This window comes from Amblyomma maculatum, chromosome 4, assembly GCF_055883805.1.
Source record: "Amblyomma maculatum isolate TAMU_Amacu chromosome 4, ASM5588380v1, whole genome shotgun sequence".
NCBI lineage: Eukaryota > Metazoa > Arthropoda > Arachnida > Ixodida > Ixodidae > Amblyomma > Amblyomma maculatum.
In genome coordinates this window covers 35,379,164-35,396,846 of record NC_139347.1, presented here as the reverse complement: position 1 = coordinate 35,396,846, position 17,683 = coordinate 35,379,164, and the positions used below count along the sequence as shown (strand labels likewise).

Here is a 17,683-nt window from a genome sequence, read left to right as displayed (position 1 = left end):
CACACACACACACACACACACACACACACACACACACACACACACACACACACACTGTCTTCACAAGAAAAGGGGGAGAAAGAAAATGCCGATGAAGATCTCCAGTAAGCAGTGGCGGGTGAAATTACTGATGTGTGTAATGCAACAGATTAGAGATCAAGTGAGCAGCATTTGCACATTTCCATCCGTTTTACCGTTTTACTTGCACTATGCTAGCAAAGATACAAAATAAAATGGACAAAATTGAGGCCTATTAATTATTAGTAACTTTTTAGTTGCAACAAAATAGAACTGCGCGAAGGCAACGGGACAAGAAGGCACGAATACACACACACAAGGCGAAGTGTGTATTCGTGCCTTTTTGTCCCGTTGCCTTCGCGCAGTTCTGTTTTGTTATAACCATGAACCGACTATAGCCCAACATCACGTCTTACTTTTTAGTTGCTCTTTAGGGGTTGTAATTGATCACTGAAATAAGTTGCACTTGAGATGGAACAATTGCATTGTAATCGTTTACTTGTTTTCTGTAACATGAACAAGAATGTCTACTACTATAATACTACTAAAATAATAGTTAATTGGCAAGGCTTTCTTGCTCTATTTGATGCACGCTCGGCAGTTTTTTCTTTTTTCTTTTTCACATGGGTCAAAATCGACATTGATATGAAGAAAAAGATCAGAAGCAGCGGGACCCCTGTACACTCGTGCCAGAATTCGCAACAGTTAGGGCAGTGGTCGTGCCAAAATTTTCGCATCTGCGGGAGTGGCCACACGGCAGCATTGGACTCCTCCACGGTGCCAGCACTAGTCCCTCCCTTAGATTCCTACGCCCGTTGCTGCCGGCCCTCCGTTTTTTCCTCATTACTCTCGCACGGCGGTTGCATGGTGCGACCGGCGCTCTGTGTCCATCGCACAACCAGCCTTTGCGCATACACACGCCTACGCGTCCAATGGGAACGACGCGAGCAGCGACAACACACATCGAACAAGAGACAGAAACACACTCGCAGAGATAGAGCGCGCTCTGTGCTGCGCGGTCCTCGGCGGCTGCGTTCTCTTCCGGCGTCACGCATCCTGACATCTTCATTCTGCCGCGGATGATCGACTGCGGGAAGTATTAGACCTGGGGAGCTCATTGTAGCGGCCGCGTCGTCGTCGTCGTTATAGTCGAGCCACATCTGGAGCAGGCCGACTCAGCGGTATATCGCATAAGGAACAGGGTTGTGCACTGCGGCTACACCCATATCTCTTTGTGTGTGTTTGCACTCACGCTTTGTCGTTGCAAGCGAACGAAATGCGAACAAGGAACATTTGCTTTCCGCGTAGCCACTTCCGCAGCATGCTGCGTTGACCGTACTCATATTTACTATAAGGTAAGTCGGTATACCGCGCTGAAGAGGCGAGGGGAATCACTTACGAGGCAGGCGTGTTGCCACTTTTGGAAACTATGGATGCAAGTTGTGCCTAGACGCCGCTAGGTGTCGCTCGTTAATGAGGGCTTAAATAGCTCCAAAGTGAGTGTCAATTATAGCTTTTTAGGGTAGGTTAAGCTTTACAGGTTACTATTTGATCCTTCACTCCAACTCTAGAGCACTTATCTGTTTACGAAGTGCAGAAAATTTCTGGCCACGGCTGCTGATATCCTCCAGTAGAGGTGAAAAGCAAGACGCCCATGTGCTGTGTGATGTCGGTGCACATTAAGAACCGCAAATGGTAGAAATTTGCGGTTTCCTCTACTACGGCATCCCTCATAGCCTGAGCCGCTTTGGGACGAAGCGCAGAAATAGGGAAAACATGAGGTGGCGCTGGTGACTGAACACGGGCTTCAAGCAAACTATCTCCGTAACAGAGACTGGATGGCACCTTGATGATTTCTCACTGCGCCGTGTACTCCTTTTTTTTTTTTTTCGCGGGAACTGTTATTCTACATTAGCTTTTTTCGCTCATGAATTTATGCTAAGTATAATATTTGTGCTCTGAAAAACAAGCCAAGGTGCCTCATATGTCAAGCAGCCTCGCCCTTTCCTTCTTTATACATAGAGATGGCACTGCATGCCACAAATGACGTCATGGTCTTTATATAGAGAGGGAAATAGAAACGGCCTTTTTACAAAACTCCTGTTCGGGAGTAAAGGCATTGGCCCAAAGCGGAAACCGTAGCATGTAGCCATACTGGGCGCCAGTCATCGACACCTTTCTTTTATTCGTGCACTAGCCGAATGTCGTGTTTCAAAGAATCATGTTATATTAATCGGTTCACTTGCGATATTCGAATAAATCGAACAGCTATCGAATGACGGGAACTTTTGCTCCTTGGTGTTTATTTGATACGCACAGACTAGCTCCTGAACAAACCTGAGTGCAGTACAAAACACCTTGTCGGAGTTTCGCCTTTCGCTCTAAGAATTCTTCCGAGACACCTAAAGTAATCAGGAAGACTTCGGCATTGGACAGTGGGCTTGCGTACGAAATCTCTACAGATTTTCAACCTCGTCGATGTGGCCAATTCACAGACCACTATATTTCCACAGGATAGATAAAACTAACGAAAATAGAGGAATTACCCCTTAACTAGAAACATGCCAGGCTTGTTACATGTTGCAACAGAACAGCGAATTTACGCGAACGGCTTTCCTGTTGTGTATACGATGTATACGAAACGAACGTTGAAATATTCGAAGCCGTACAGGTGCTTAGCAAAAGTCGTACCAACCGAGCGTGTCAGACACCTGGCACGGATTGAGACGATGCTGTTCGCAAAGTGATATCGACAGCAACGAGTGGAGGCAGAGAGCGGTCAAGGTTAAAATGCCTATCCCATTTCACTTTTCTTCCTTCCCGTTGATATTCATACACTGCGCACGCATTCCGTAAGATGTCTTTAAAAGAATCATAAGCACACCGTAAACAGGGCGGGAGGGCACGTGTTTCGAGGACATATTGGCCACGACAGACATGCCCAGAAAGTTTACGAAAGCGAGGTTATTTTGCCTTCGAAAAAGAGGCGATTGGGTTTCGAAACCGTCCTCAAAACATCGATGTATACATACACTAAGTACGTAGCACGGCCCTGGCTCTTGGAATAAGTACCCGGTCAGCTGTCGGTGGCGATCTTTCATTCGCTACCGTTACATTCTCTACATGGCTACACGCTCACTTGGAAAGTGAGCCCTTGCGGGGGGAGAGAGGGGTGCTCGCTGTTCAGACTCATTGGAGAAAAGCGCGCGCTCGCGGGCTGACGTATACGTGTACTCGGGCGCGCACGCGATCTGCTGCGTTGTTTGCTCAGAAAGTGGACAATGACCGCGGGCTATCGTGTTGGACTGGCTGGCCGAGCGGCCGTGGCACACACGCTCGTGCCACTTCCAAGTAGTTTGGCGCGGGATATATCGCAGGCACGGATGGTGAAAACGGCGGTGGCGCGGCGCGCACGCGCGGCCAGAACAATGCGCGTTTCATGAGGGCGGCGGAATTTTTCTTCCCTTCTCGCGGTGCCGGGGCACGAAACGCTAACCGCTGGTAGCTCACGCGCCCTTCCTCGAGTGTCTGTTTTGTTTCAAGGAGCCCGCTTAAAAAGGCATATAATGAAAATAAAAAAAAAAAGAGTGAATAAGGCATAGAGAGAAACAAAACCGGGAGAATGGGGCGGCTGGCCAGCGAGGCTTTGTACTTGAACCAAATATTCGCTCTCAGCAGTCGGGCGTCGAAGCGATGGTTTATCTTGCAACGCGTTGCGCGGGTATACGTGTGTACACATGTGTGCATATGCGCGAGTTAGGCGTGATCCGTACGCGTATCGCGCGTGTTGGTCGACACGCTGGGGAAACAATAAATAAACAAGAGCCTAGCAGCAGCTGCTTGGTTGTGGTGCCACGGTTTGTTATCTTGCGGTCCGTGCCTCGCTTGTACCTTGTGCTCGGAGCGCGAAACACGTGAAAGAGAAGTATACAAAAGAGGTGTGCGCGGTCGTAGACTCTGTAGCGGTTCTTAGAGAGACACACCCTGTCTAAGTCTTTCGAACGAACGTTTCCGGCGAAAGGAACGGGCCATTAAATGTGATTCGTTTCGAGGCTGCGACTTGGAAAGAAACAAAACAAAAACTATTCGTATAGGTTTGCTTTCCACGTTCACGTAATCTACGAGAGAACTCACTCATATCTTTGTGGTTCCTTCTTGTGTACGGTTCTAGAATACGGCTGGAAAGAACGCCCGAGAGGGTGGGGCCTAATCTATATAGCGACTGGCGCTCACATAGCAAAACCAACAGCTATTCCGCGCGAAATGGTCCAGTGCGCTAAACGAAATCGATGCTCGAGCGATAACAAAAATTAGGACGTTCTGTCACTATCTACATAGAATATCCTATATTGCTTCACAAGCAAAACAATAATAATAATAATTGGTTCACTTTCTTATGCTTTCTTTCCTTTAAATTGAAATTAGAAAGGCTAACTGCATTTCAGCTCTAGACATCTCTTGGAGCTTATGAACTGTATTGCATAATTTTCTAGTGCTGCGAATACAAAAGCACTGACTACAAAATGGCCTTGGCACTTTCAAAAGAGAACATTGAAGCACAGACCGATATGACGTGACACACGTCGCAAATACGAGCAATGAAGAGTACCTTATAATGAAACGTTAACTGCGTCGAATTTCTCCTCTTATTATTTTTTTTTTCTGCCGTCGGTCCGCCGACCTTTCATTATCCGGCTTAATTAGTGGCTTAAGGTCAGCAGCAGTTCGTAACGGCGGCCAGGAGTTCGTCCATGGACACGCGCCGAAACTGGCGGAGGGTTGCGCATTAGTGGCGCGACACTAATTACTCGCGTGATTGGTTGCACAGACTGCCGCTAAATCGCTATCTCGTTGGCTCAGACCACGGTGCTGTATGTAGGAAAGGAATAGCGTCCTCGAGGACAGGGCCGGCTGCGTTGCGAGCCGAGACAGATAGCGTGTTTCGCGAATGCCCTTTCGAATGGGGACGTTGGGGCACACGGACGGGGCTCGCTGTGCTGTTCTGGCAACGCTCGCAGCGTGACAGAAAACGCTGAAGGGGAGTGAAAAGTAGAAGCATTGTGTTCGAAGCAGTGGTGCAGACGGAGGCCGCACAGCGGCCTTCGAACATGGTGGAGACTGAGTATCAGTAAGGTGACATCAGATATCCCCCCCCCCCCCCCCCCGTTTCTTTTTTTCACATTTTTTTTTTTTTTTTCACAAGAAAGCTGCTGTTATATAGCCCTCGTCCTTGCTTTTAGTCTCCGCTGTAGCCGTGGTTATTCGGAAATGCATAGTGAATCCCATGAAAGTAGAAGAACGGCTGATTGGGCGAGTTGGTGAACCATGATGGACAGTAATATAAGTGCGCAACAAAGACGAGACAAAGATGAGAAGTGGACAACGACGGCGCAGAAGCGATGTCGTCTTCGTTGTCCACTTCTCCTCTTTGTCTCGTCTTTGTTGCGCACTTATATTACTGTCCACCATGAAAGTAGCAGGTTCTTAGCACGAGGTGTTTACCGTGGCGTAAACAAAGTTAACAAGCAGATTTTTAAGGCGAAAGATATTATATGCTCATGCATGTGTACAGGGTTTGACGTCCGAGGAGGGTGTCACACCGCCATTGTCGAAAAATTAATTGATTGATGAATAAGATAGTAGTTGTATGAGGTAGAGTGGGAACAAATATGTCCGTATGCAAGATTTCGTTGAGGTGGAGTAATTAGTTATTTAATTAGAGGCAAAAACGTCCATTCGAGGTCGAAATAGCAAACGACGCCGATAAAATGTGCGGACGTCAAATAGCCACGGACGTCAGAATTGTGCAAAAAACGTGCAAAAATATTGCAAAGCTTTAATGTCAGGTCTCAAATAGCCACGGACGTCAAAATTGTGCAAAAAACGTGCAAAAATATTGCAAAGCTTTAATGTCAGGTCTCGTCATTGCGTTACTAAATGGAAAAGTCAGTCAAAAGTAAAAGAGGGAAAAAAATAGTAAAAGAGAAAGAAAAAAAAACAGTAAAAGAAGAGAAAAACATCGAAGAGAAAGAATTAGAAAGAGTAAGAAAAAAGAGGGGGAAATAAAAAGTGAAAGAGGAGCAAGGAAGGGAAAAAAGAGAAAATAAATGTGGAAATGAGTGAAACAACAGCAGTTAAATAAGCGCAAAAAAAGTCGCAGGTAAGGCTTTCCTTAGCGCTCTTAAGAGAGATGCAAGTGCCTCCAACCAATTCCGGAGCTTTCCGGAGAAGATGGCACAGACGTCACTGACAAATCATTCAAGGATCTGCGTATTATTTTTTTGCACAAATACATATAGTAATATTGTTAGTTTCTTTGTTTGACCATGTCATATGTACTCATTTCAGCTGTGTTTTCCAGTGCCATGCAATTTTCGTTCATCATATCTGTCATGTTCCATAACCTAAAAATTTGTCATTGTTATTCGTATCATATTTGTATCCTTCTTTATGATTTTCTGTTTATGAGCAGCTGCGTCCTGCTAGTGTATTTCTGCTATTGACGCATCAAACGCTGTCCACTGTATGCCTTGTAGGGGGCACGGACCTCGTCAAGCCCATCGAGGGCTTTTTGTCCGTGCCCCTAAGCATCATAGGATGTTTGAATAAACTGATTTGATGATTTGATTTGATTTGAATTTTGGTTTTGCCGCGCAGCGATGGGCAGCTGTGCAGATATTTCTGGAACTGCTACTGTACCTATTAATGAAAAGCAAAGTGAACAGGAGTAGAGCTTTCACAGGCTTGCGCTGAGTCCTTGCTCACTGCGCTTTGTTCTGTAAAAAAAAAAAAAAAAAAAAAATGCTATCTTCCCTCCTCTCTTCATCGTGCAGCTAATAATGATGTCGTGGTATATGATATTAATCACATAATTTGTGAATTCGATTTCGTGATTTAGATTCACGGTCTATGCTTCGTGGCACCCAACTTGTAGTGTTTCTTCTCGCAACAAAAACAATGGGAACAAATGACGATTCTGTATATTCCTTTCTTTGTCCGGCGTTATAAAATGGATTTTGTAAAAGTATTTTTGCAAAGCTATCCCGTTTCACACATCTATTAGCAATATGAAATATTGTGGGGCACCTGCACGCTTACTCATAGGACATGGTCACTTGGTTTGTATTAGAGATAATAAACTAAACTTGAGTAAATGTAAGCCACGTCGGAGAAGGACAAATAATAAGCATGCTGTTAAGATAGTTGGTCAACCTTGGTCGACTGGAACTCGTCGGCTCGGTGTTAGTTTCTTCTGCTATTTAACAGCTTTCAAAGATGAAGCGAGTTAATGAACTGAAGTTTCCGACTCAGGGTAGCAGAAGCTATAAAATACCGAATTACCAGCAACTGAGACAGCAATTGTGCCCAAAATAAAAGCATTTAAGAGCTCGTTCACATTCTGATACTCAATAAATGAATTAATTAATTAAAGGCCCCCATAACGAGGAATTCAACGGCTAATTTTCCAAATTAGCTGCGGGAGGCAGCCTCTGCATATCAAATTTACGTCTCAAACGGACTCGCCCACGTCTTATCGCAGGCCGAAAACACGATGAGCCGACTTAGTCGAGAGTCCCTCAAAATTACCGCCCTAAGATTGACATTGAAATCAACACACAAAGATGGAGTAACGCAGGCATACTCTCTTGGCCCCGTCTGGCTGACATGGTCTAATTTAGTCTTTGTTCTAAGCATCTTTGTCAGCCAGAGAGCGACTCCGTCGATAGGTCGCCCGAGTTGACTGACGTCTGATGCCCGGAGGGACTCGTAACAGGAATAAAAATAAAAAATCAAGAATAGAAGTCGAGAAACTGTCCGAAATGACGAGGTAATAACAGCTCTAGATTTTGCAGCGTGACCAATCACGGCAGACATGAAATGCACTTCACTTTCGCTGTCGGAGATGCCCACTTTTGCTATTGCTGCAGCAGCCTAAAGCTCGGCATGCCTTTCAGGGCCACTTTGTTCTGCAGTTAGGACAGGCACGGATACTTTGCTATAGGGATTTTTTTTTTTTTCATGGAGGAAATATGTAGAGTAGAAATCAGATGCCGAAATTGAAGTTGCAACAAATGCTTTTTTTTTTTTTGTCTTCCTTACTATTGCTCTTGTGGACGTGGAATTTCTTACTCCGATTTCGTTTGCTGCCTCACAGTTTTTAATCATGGGCATGTGACCATCCGTACATCGAAACACAAAGAGCATGGCGTGAGAAGCAGCTTAAACATGTCCACACATATTGAAAACGGACTCAGGTCCGTGCGAAATTAAACGTAACCAAACTATCGCTCAACACAATTGCCCCCTGTATCCTCTCGTCCTATTTTGTAAAAGTGCTTCGTAGTAATTTCACACAAAACTTAGCCAGTTCACTCAACGCTAACCCGACGCTGCTTTTATGTGCATCTTCCGCCATGAAAGCCGCGGTTGCTAAGTGCGGGCTGTTGACAATAAAGCTTTATTTATGGCCGCTAAGCTCGTTGTGCTGAGTTTCGGCTTTGCAGGCATAATTTATGCAAAAGTATCTTCGGGTTTTTTTTTTTTTTTTCATCTCTGTTCTAGTCCGCTGCAGGAGAAAGAAAGATGGGAAGCTGCAGCGAAGATATAGTTTTAATTAGGATCCAAGTGATCGGAACTGCAAGAAGTACATTTGCGCCCGTTGTGTTCAAATATATTGTGGGGCGGATTTAGGGATTCCCTTGTTATACTGACAGCAGGTTAAATGTACTTTTCTATCGTAAATACAAACAAGAAAAATAGCACAGTTACTTTACTTTGATTTAGCTGGAAATGCAAGGGCAAAATTTTGTTTGGACATCGTTATTTTTTATTTTTCTGGACACGTGCCTGTAGCTTATATGTCCTGCTGTCCACTTGCCTCCCACTGTCCATGTGTCCTGGCCTATGCATATTACTTTGTTGCTTAGCGTTCATCACGCAACTTTAGCCCTATTCACTCAAATTGCAGGTATCGTGATGTATCGCGAATTCTTTCATATCTATCTTCTCAACATTCCTTCGGGTGCAGATGCAGATGGCTATATCTTTGTGCCCAGACCAGAGCTGATCTGTCTGCACTCCGCCCGAATGCACCCGAAAAATTGCGCACATTTTGTGTAGCCTCTTAACGAACGTTTTCGGATATAATTTATGTGAGTTTGCAAGTCTCGCAATTCACGTTCGCTTTCGACCTAGGTTCTCGACAGTTGCTCTCAGCTGTTATTGTAAACCAGGCCGGGTTATTTAACGATCCGTGCACTGCGAGTGCCAAACCTAATGGTTGAGATAAGCACTTTCTGCTAGCACATATATGCAAAGCCTTTCAGGGGCACCTTTTGCGCTACACCGGACGCCAAGAATGAAAAAGGGCCGTCCCAATTTCTAGAAAAAACAATAGGCGGTAAGACTGGATCTCCGTCCAGGACAAACCCTCGCGTCCCTCTACACCCGCTGTCGCCTTGTCTGAGGGTCCGTTAAGAGTCTATCTGTGGCGCTGCCGGACACAAAGACCCGATGAGTGTGGCTTCTTTAAGCATTGGCAACGCGCAATCGCTTTTCTCGCGGCATTGGAGATCTCGAGAAAGAGCACAACACGCATGGAATAGAAATCAACTGATCATTGCGTATTCTATCCGCATACACTGAGACCATCTTGTTTCGCTCTTTTAGTGCATGAGGAGAGCTATGTCGTTGATTGGTGTTGCAACTTCCGGCAACGGACCTGCTCACTGCCGACAGTTGTGAGAGTAATTTTATCGCAATAGAAGATAAAGAGCATGTTCACACTATTGAAAGGAATGGAAGATAAATTGCACCAGCCTCTACCACTGGTATAGCAGGCAGACTAAGACAGAAAAAAATATAGAGTTAGTTTGGTTTGGGCCCCGCCGGGGTGGTGCAGTGGTAAGACGCCCGACTACGGTGCCGGAGTTCCCGGGCTCGAGCCCGACCACGGCGGCTGCGTTTCGATGGAAGCGAAACGAAGTGGCGTCCGTGTGCAGTGCGATGTCAGCGCACGTTAAAGATCCCCAGGTGGTCGAAATTACTCCGTAGCCTTCCACTACGGCTCCCCTTTCTCTCTTTCCACTTTCACTCCCACCTTCCTCCCTTCCCTTACGGCGCGGTTCAGGTGTCCACAGTGAAAGTGTGACAGATACTGCGCCTTTCCCTTCCTGTGAACCAATTATTATTATTATTATTATTATTATTATTATTATTATTATTATTATTATTATTATTATTATTATTATTATTATTATTATTATTATTATAGCTTGGTTTGGTATGGTTTGGTTTATGGTGCTTAACGTCCGAAAGCGATTGAGGCTATGCATATAAAGTGAGGTCTAAGGACAGGACCTCTCATTCAGCTCTATGTAACTGTGGTGCGGGAGAGGAAGCCAGCGCGACGTTTTGTTCCTTTCTTTAATTTGCCCCGCCGGGGTGCCGCAGTGGTTACGGCACTCGACTACTGTTCCCAAGGACGTGGGATCGAATCCCGGCCTCGGCGGCCGTTTTTCGATGGAGGCGAAAGGCAAGGTGCCCGTGTGCTGTGCGATGTCAGTGCACGTTAAAAAACCCCAGGTGGTCGAAATTTCCGGAGTCCTCCGCTACGGCGTCTCCATAGCCTGAGTCGCTTTGGGGCGTTAAACCCCACAAACCAGCCAATCAACCAACCAACCAACCTTTCTTTAATTCGACCTTTGTTTTCTGTTCTTGCATTGGTTGCACTTTGTCGCTAAAAAACTTTTTTCATGTACAAGTGAAACAGTGGGTAGAGAAGGGCGGTGAATGCGGGGCTAGAATTTCTTTGCTCGATTCTTTTCTTCTAGTGAGCTGTGTAGGCCAAGGAAATTACCGTTCCCAGACATGGGTTAAATTCTTGATATTTTTTGGACCTGCTGTCAAATCCGAAATACCCTTCCGCAGAATATTTGACCCGGCACATTTTAGTGCCAAGGCTTTATTTACGTCATTGATAGGTCAAACAAAACCACGAATGTTTTTGCGAAGCCTTTGCCAAACTCAAGGGGGAGAAGGGAACCGTTGAAGCTGAGTTTGAACTAAGGAATTCCTCTATAGTAATCAAGTACGGGACCTGGTAGCTATTGCTGCAGCTAATTGCCCGGCGTGTTAAACTTCAGCACACTCTCGCGCTGTGCGTTGCAAGTCGTCGTCTCCACAAACTTCCATCTGTGCGCAAATAGCTTTCGCTCGTCGTGGTCACTTTAACTATGCTAAACCGCTACCGTTTAAGGCCACAACCTTACTTGCCCCATTATACAATTATACATAAAAAACGGAATGCGATACGAGGATAAAGAACTTCAATACATGTCGAAAACGTCACTCGAAATTACTTCACCCGAGCGATTAAAAGACATTTTTCCGTTTTTACACGTAAGCAGTCTGATCGTCTCTGCCGCCTTTTTTGTTTTTTGTTATTTTTACAGTGAGGAGCTGTTTGAGGCCTCATCTAAGATAACCATCAGTGTAATCATTACCAGAAAGAGAGAATATAACTTATATACCTTGCTTGTCTAACGTTAACAACATACACAACCGTAGCAAGTGCAGAACTGTATGACAGATTCTCACCGAATTAACCGCGTCAAACCACGGCTAAAACATATAATTTAGAACCCGTTGTTAGCTGCGCGCACTATTTACTTCCTTTGTTGTGTGCAGCTTCCAGAGCTTTCATGGTTTAGGATGTCAGGCGATGGGCTCAACGAAACTAACCGAAAGTGCAGCACGTCAGAAATAGATAGAAGGCGTGGTACAGGCACGCATCGCGTCTCGACTTCCAGGAACGGCGGCCAAGTTTCCCGTCCGGTGTTGGCAGGTTGATGGGAGACACGACAAGTCTTCTGTACTGATCCCTGTACCTAACTGCCCGGCTACGCCTGGTTTCTGTGTGCGGTCCGGTTCTCTTACTTCCCCGTGCGAGCGCGCTTGCATGGGGAAGCCTTTGAGGTTTGGACTGCTCGTACGTTAGGTGGTATACGTGCCCCCTCAGCGTGATGGTAGCCTGTATAGTTGCGCATATCTGTATCTCTCGGGGCCGGCATGAGCAGCTCATAAGCATGCACGCCGCTATCGTCACCGTTGCGTGCCTGCAGTGACCGGTAGAAATGACGCCGTGAGCCCGGCAGTCGTACGCGGTCGCTACCTTCGTGAAGGGATCGAGAAACAATGGATAGACGCTGGCAGCAATAGTGCTTCGCTCCGTTCGTGCCTTCTTCCAGATCACGTCCATGTGTAAAGCAGCCAGCGTGCAGGGGACCGCGTGGTTTGGTTGCGGAAGAAGTCCGCTGACTGAACCTCGGAGTCGCTACTCGGTCGGTAAGGAGGCCGTGGAGTATTTTTTTTTTTTTTCGCGACCCCTGCTTGGCCGAAGAAAAAATTCCGAAATGTCGGGTGACTGCTTTCCCAGCACTGTGAGCACCTCCTAATCTCCTTGTTGTACGCAACATGCACATCTCTCGCCATTCCATTATAATTTCGTGATAATTATAGTGGCCACCGTTCTCACACAAGGGAGTCAACCCAATCCTCTTTTGATATATATACATATATATATATATATATATATATATATATATATATATATATTGGAGCCGCAGTCTTTACATCGGCGGTTTATTTTGAGGACTAAGTAAAGGGCTCACGCTCTCTTTCTGGTCTCTCTTTCTTTCCCTTCACTTAACGTGACCCTGAACATTTAATGAACGCACGAAAAAAAAAAAAAAAAAAACTTACTTTCATTTAGGTGTCCTCGGTCTATGCTGACGTTCGCACAATCACTGGTAATGAGCAGGGACAACTATCACCAGCAACTAGAAAGTCAAGTAAGTTTCTCAACTGCATATAGGATACTGAAACGATCCGTGCATGAGCGCGTCACGAAGAAGTGTGATGTTAATTCTGGCTGTCGCGAGGATTGAGCGGAACTTGCACTGATGCCACTAACAAGCAGACAAAGTGTATGCCTTGTCGCTCAATCCTACGCATCAACCCCACAATCCTAGTTCAGAAAAGCGAGCTTGTACCTGTACTTTGACTGCCGGCTTTCTCATATACTTTTCTTTATCTTTTCTTTTTTTTTATTATTAATGCAAGTACTTCCTTATACTACCATTCAAGGATTATTATTTTGACGATAATTAGCGGTAAACAAAGAGCTCAAGCTGACAGAAACGATAAAGCAGACTTAAGGGACCACCAAGGATTGCGCATTCAATAACCAAAGAACTCGATATTTCATTATTCGAAACTAACAATCGCCGAAAACAACCGATACTTGCACTCTGAAATAAACACCGAAAATTGTCCGCCGTCCTCCGAATTTTCGAGAAAAACGAAACCGCAAAATCCAGCCCCTACGGTGTATGCTTCAGCTTGCGGGCACTGATCGCGAAGCTAGGCACGTATTATACGACGCCTTGACCCTGCAGCCAGGCCACTACAATGAAGCATTTAAAAACGCCGCACGTATGTTCAAACGCAACAAAAGAAACCCTGCCGAGGGCGACGCTTCCTGACTTTAATTAATGATGCCTTCTAGAACTGCAGTACTTTTCTTTGGTGCCTGAACAAAGGTCATTCCCAGCGGGACGTAGCAAGACCTGCTAGAATGCAACTTTCCAAGGTCCCAATGCGACAATGACAGTCGTTTCACACATGTTCTTTCGAGAGCTAATGTTTCTAGCATACTTATAGGTTTAGCAGGCCTACTTGGACACATCAGTAACGGACACGTTGCTCTCAGCTGTTTGATTCGTTTTCGAAAGCCGTTGCATAATGATTATATCTGAATCTTTAAATACGACATTAGCTAGGCGGCAGCTCTCATCGATATCAGTTTCGCTACATTGTTCGCGCAAATAAAAACAAAATATATCGGCGAAATCGTATGTGATCAACGGCTGTTCATTTTGGCCGACAACGGCCCCGGCGCCCACGTGACAAGAAGCACGCCACATATACATGTGGAGCGCGCGGGGAGCCGCCGTCGCTGCTGGTAAGCAGAGCTTATTACCAATTGTATGCAAATCGTGGCACGCGGTTCTCGCCGACAGTAAACACTGAACTGAAACGGAGCCATTAATGCGGCTGGCGCCGAAACCACGAGAGCAGAAAACGACGCACAGCCGACGCTATTCTTTCTCCTGGCTCGTTGCTCACCGCCCTTGCCTTGGTCCTCCCCCCTTTCCTTTGAGGCAGTCGGTGTACTCAGTTGCAGCACGTGAAGGCACCCGTGGTATACCGTTATGTGGAACCCTTTTCCGCGCTCGGAATTCGACACAGCTCACAATGGCTTCAACATGCACCAAGTCCGAGTTGAGGCGGGCCGACGTCGTAAGACTTGCGCTTGTTACACGCTGTCCTGCCGTGTGCGGCGTGAAAGGGCATTGAAGAAGGGAAAGGAAAGAGAAAACGGAAAAGCAGTGACGATACGTGATGCGGAAGCTTATATATTTAGACAAAAGAATACGAATACTTCAGTGGTTTCCCGCCCTTCACTTCTGTACCTGCGAACCGGCCTTTATGCGGTTTCACAGACCTGCGCATGCGCAGATGCATGGCAAAGTTTGAACACTGCGTGACGAGTGCTGGAGTTAGATTTTACGTCGTCTTTGGCACCCGTGATGAGAAATATGCGTGCGAAAAACGCTATTTATGGGGCCTAAAAATAAAACGTTCGTGTGCACGCTGTTCGTAAGAGGAAAAAAAGAACAGGGGGATGCGCTGAACTTCCGAACTGAGAGTAGACGTGAAGCGCCTCTGACACCTCCTTTTCATTCCGCTCCATACTTCTATATTTTTGTTTGGGTTGGTTATTGGGGGAAGGAAGGCGCAGTGTCGCATTTCTATGCGGACACCTACACTTGTCAGAGGCGCATATGTCGTCCGTTCGAAGCCCTATCGCAAACTACACTCCGACATGACTAGAAAATTAGTGCTAAATGGGGCGCTAAATGGAATGACAGCACCAGGAATGGTACACAAATGATCGTTGCGTCACAGTTTTGAAACGAAACCAAATGCTTCTTTCCCTCGGCACTGCTTCTCTCAGTTCTTAGTTGCGAGACAGAGACAGGATGTTTTCGGGAAGAGGGCTGGGATGGGAGGGGGGGGGGGGGGGGGGGGGGGGTTCGATCTAGCTCTTGACGCTTCGTGCAAAAAATTAGAAGGGTTCAGCGCTGTTGAACCGTATATGTAGCAAAAGCATTAGCTGCGGCCACCGAGCGTTCTTCTTCGCAATTAGGCGCGGCTCTCGCGCATGCGCATAACGGGCGTGCACACTCGCGCGAAACTCTGCTCCGACCCGCGTAGTGTTGCTTTACGCTACAAAACGCGTGCGCACATGTTTGGCAGTAGCCTGTGTTCTCGGTGCAACTATGCCTACTCTACATTGTCAGCGTTGTTGTTAGGATTGAAAGACAAAAACACCGTTCGCGGTCCGCACAGCATAGCGGTGCCCTATGCGCTTTACTTTGTAAAAGCTCGCAATGGGAGTCGAGGGCGCACTCTTCGATTCATCTCTTCGTGCATTCCGCCATCCTTGGCGCGCACCTGTTCCTCGTAGCCCGCCCACCCCGTGGGAGTGCTAAAGACCCGAACGTTCGTCCTGCTGTGAACAATCGGCCATCTGCCTCCGCCGTTTCGAATGCGGCGAGGCTTACCGAACAGAGAGCGTGCAAAGTACAATGCAACACACTCCGCGATGGCTCTTTGTTTCGCTTTTGTCTTTATGCGTCCGCTCTTTCTTCCACGTTACCCCGTGCACGCGCTTCACGCAAAGGACGCGGTGAACGCATGCGTGCTCGTCTTTTGTGCGTGACGGAACGCATTACGTCACGATGTGGAGGAAGAACGAAAGGCGAAATAATGGGAAAGGAGGAGAAAGGACGCGAAACGCTAACGAACGGAAGAGCGAGCTCTCTAAGTTCAGTCACGCCATGAGGCTAGCGATAAGTGGGCAGATTAGCGCACTGCGCCGTCCGCAGCCAGGGCCACGGCATTTTTGCGCCCTCAAATTTGAGTGGAATTTAGGCTGCGAGCAGGACCTTTGAACTTTGAGACCCTCGAGACATCCGCAATAGAAAAGGGGTCGTCGCTCACTCGGCCTTTGAACAAAAGGATTGGTTCTTCGAATCGTGTGTCCGCAGCGCAATGACAACGGCGGGTAAGAATGAAGCTGGTTTGCAAAGCCAGGCTGGAGTCTGGGCTACACGTACAGCGTACCGAGAAATCGTAATATCACCGAGAACTGGTCGAAAGCCTTTGTAAAAAGAAATTGGTGTTGTTTGCAAGCTTTGTAAACAGCAGGAATTTGATCTTATCACAACTCATGACTTATGAGAGGAAAAAAATTGCTTTGAGTTGTTCCTGCAGGAGGTATTCGCAACTGGGCTGCACCCCTTTATTAAAAACATGATAGATTATAGTGATCAGCTACAATAGCGAATACGACTATCACAAACAAATAACCCGGTGTTCTGAAGGAGCGCGGTGTGAAACTAAATCACTCCAGAGCTTCAACAAATATTATCGTTGGGCACGCAGATTCTTCATGCTCAAAGAAAGCAATTTTAGACTAAGACTAGGTCAATAGACAACCTATTACGATTCCCAGCGTCTCGTGATTTATTCTGCCATCGTGTTCCAGTCGCTTTTGTCCCTACTGTTTATTTGAGTCGCTCCAGAAATCCAGTAAGTATTGGAGCAATATATGGAACCCATATATGTTCATCATATGATCATTTATATATTTATATATGGGAACTCAAGGAGGCTGCAAGTGAGGACCACTTTTGGGGCAGAAAACGAAAAGACATCCAGCGAAAGGAGCAAATGCGAATTAATATCTCCTCGCCTCGGAACAACGCCCCCAAGTTAATGACGCGTTCAGTCCTTTCCGGCCGATTACTTTCGGAAGCTGGGCTTCTTTCCGGTCGCTTTTCTTCGTTTTCGGCCAATTCCGGCAGCGCGGACGCAAGAGAAAAGCGCAGCGTTAGCCGTGAAAATAGAAAACTACGCAGCCCGGTAGAATTCGGGCCGTGAACGGCTATGCACCCATGCGTAAATAAGTTCCTCCGTTGCAGCGGCAGCGGCGTTACAGTAGAACACGTGCGCTCTTTACAAGGCCCTGAATGCTATACTACGCATGATAATAATGGTTGCCGCCTCGAGCTTGTTTTTTGTGCATGGCTGCACGCGTAAAATGGGTTGCCACTTCTTGGCATACCTTTCATAGCTGCTGTTTAAAAAAAAAAAAAAAATGTTAATAGTTGGCGCTTAAGGAGCGAAAAGAAAGAAGTACGGTGCGTTTTCTCCAGATTGTTTTATAACTAGAGCGTCACGTTGTGTACTTTAGAAAAACGTTGCAGCGACAGGAGATAATAATAATAGCAAAAATAAACGAAACGCCAACTAGAATGACTCCAAAAAAAAAAAAAAATGAATAAGCTCAGCAAAAGGGATGTAGGACAAAGTTTTGCCTCGCGTCTTGTTCTCTGCCTGCCTCGTTTCTTTTTGCGCCAGTACGTGAACCCTTTCACTAAACATGCGTTATAGCCCTGGTTTCTAAAAGCTGCAGACTGAGTTCCCGACTGGACCATTCGTATATTTTTGTTGGTTTGTTTTTATGCCCTAGCAC

General features: G+C 46.3%; 1 protein-coding gene across 1 annotated transcript in view; it reads right to left on the bottom strand.

Annotated features, from left to right (window-relative positions):
* Positions 1-14,348, bottom strand: part of LOC146190683 (immunomodulatory peroxidase-like) — a 153,136-nt gene extending 138,788 nt beyond the window's left edge. Inside the window, exon 1 of the mRNA XM_084601066.1 lies at positions 14,170-14,348. The gene's annotated coding sequence lies outside the window, so the exon portion shown is untranslated. The remainder of the gene's footprint in view (positions 1-14,169) is intronic.
* Between the last annotated feature and the right edge of the window lie 3,335 nt (positions 14,349-17,683).